Raw genomic sequence first — 1,783 nt, forward strand, 5'->3', positions numbered from 1 at the left:
ATGGCCACTTCATCGTTGCCACCACCAATTTGTACAGCCACTCGATAATCCTCAAGCCAAGTATCAGGCTTGGACTCGCCAGTGAACTTACTGACTTCAGTCGCCAACCTGAAGTTAGGAGGAATCACCGCAGCCCTAATGGCTCTGCTGAAGCACTCTGGACCTGAGACATGTACCCTGCTGCTGGTTGGGAAATCTCTGTCATGACCCTCTCTGTGAGCTCTGTTTCTGTCGACCAGACCCTGAACGAGAATAGATCTCGCATCAAAGCCCGGCTCCCTGGGATCGACTGGAATCCTTCACCCACCACTATGAGGACGACTGTCATCATGCTGCCGAGGACGTCTGCCATTTGTGCGCGCCACTAGTCAATTTCTGCAGAGCCATTTGTGAGTACCATCCAAGCTGTAGGGTCGGCATGGTTTGTCTACGCACATTGCATGTGCATGCATATCTTCCCGCGTAGGGTCGCCAGTGAATCTGGTGTGCAGAGATCGCACTTGCTCCTGTCCAGAACCCACGCTATATAATGAGACGCACACGCGTCGATCCAGACATCCACTTCACACACTCGCAAACAATTCCACGCTCCATCTGTGCAAGAAAGATGCCACCAGTGCTCCTCCTCGTCCTGGCCGCCTCGCTCGTGGCGCTGCCGTCGTGCCAAAGCCTTCCGGTGCTCGCTCCGGTCACCAAGGACCCCGCCACTTCCCTCTACACAATCCCCTTCCACGACGGCGCCAGCCTCGTCCTCGACGTCGCCGGCCCGCTCGTCTGGTCCACGTGCGAGGGCGGCCAGTCGCCGGCGGAGATCCCGTGCAGCAGCCCCACCTGCCTCCTCGCCAACGCCTACCCCGCCCCGGGCTGCCCCGCGCCCAGCTGCGGCAGCGACAGGCACGACAAGCCGTGCACGGCGTACCGTGGCGGCGCAGCCTGTTGGTGGACGCGTTCACCAAGGCCCTGGCGGCGCAGCCTGCCAACGGAGCGCCCGTGGCGCGCGCAGTGAAGCCTGTGGCGCCGTTCGGGGTGTGCTACGACACGAAGACGCTGGGCAACAACCTCGGCGGGTACTCGGTGCCCAACGTCCAGCTGGCGCTCGATGGCGGGAGTGACACGTGGACGATGACCGGGAAGAACTCGATGGTGGACGTCAAGCCGGGGACGGCGTGCGTTGCGTTCGTGGAGATGAAGGGGGTGGAGGCCGGCGACGGCAGGGCGCCGGCGGTGATCCTCGGAGGAGCCCAGATGGAGGACTTCGTGCTCGACTTCGACATGGAGAAGAAGCGGCTCGGGTTTAGCAGGCTGCCGCATTTTACGGGTTGCGGCGGCCTGTAATAATAAGTCTGTTTAACGACAGTGTATTCGTCGACTACTACGTGTAATAAATAAGGGAAACACCTTCCACCAGTGGTATGAATCGTATGATAAGAAGCAGTCATCAGACCTATCGGCGTCCGTCGATTCTGGTTGAATCTCACGGTCAAGATACCTCTTATCCGGTCGCCCTTTAAAAAAAATGAGTTAAATACACTACAGGTGTCCTAACTTGTCCGACGCGGCTAGTTTGGTGCCTAAACTTAAAAAATACACAAAAATGGTGTCGTAATTTATCTGGGCGTTCAAATACGGTGCCTCTGGACATATGCCGCCGTATCGAGTGACCGCGTGGCATGCCAGCGTGTTGCCGGGCCACATGTCAGTGGTTGCCGGCGCGACGCGTGCTGTTTTTTACAGGAATGACCCCATATTTTAATTAATTCTCACAAAAAATACCTCTTGATTT

At 57.4% G+C, this 1,783-nt stretch overlaps 1 pseudogene; it reads left to right on the forward strand.

Annotated features, from left to right (window-relative positions):
- The first annotated feature begins 576 nt into the window (after positions 1 to 576).
- Positions 577 to 1,407, forward strand: LOC119270354 (annotated as a pseudogene).
- Positions 1,408 to 1,783: the final 376 nt, after the last annotated feature.

The sequence above is a fragment of the Triticum dicoccoides genome, chromosome 3A (genome assembly GCF_002162155.2).
Source record: "Triticum dicoccoides isolate Atlit2015 ecotype Zavitan chromosome 3A, WEW_v2.0, whole genome shotgun sequence".
Taxonomy (NCBI): Eukaryota; Viridiplantae; Streptophyta; class Magnoliopsida; order Poales; family Poaceae; genus Triticum; species Triticum dicoccoides.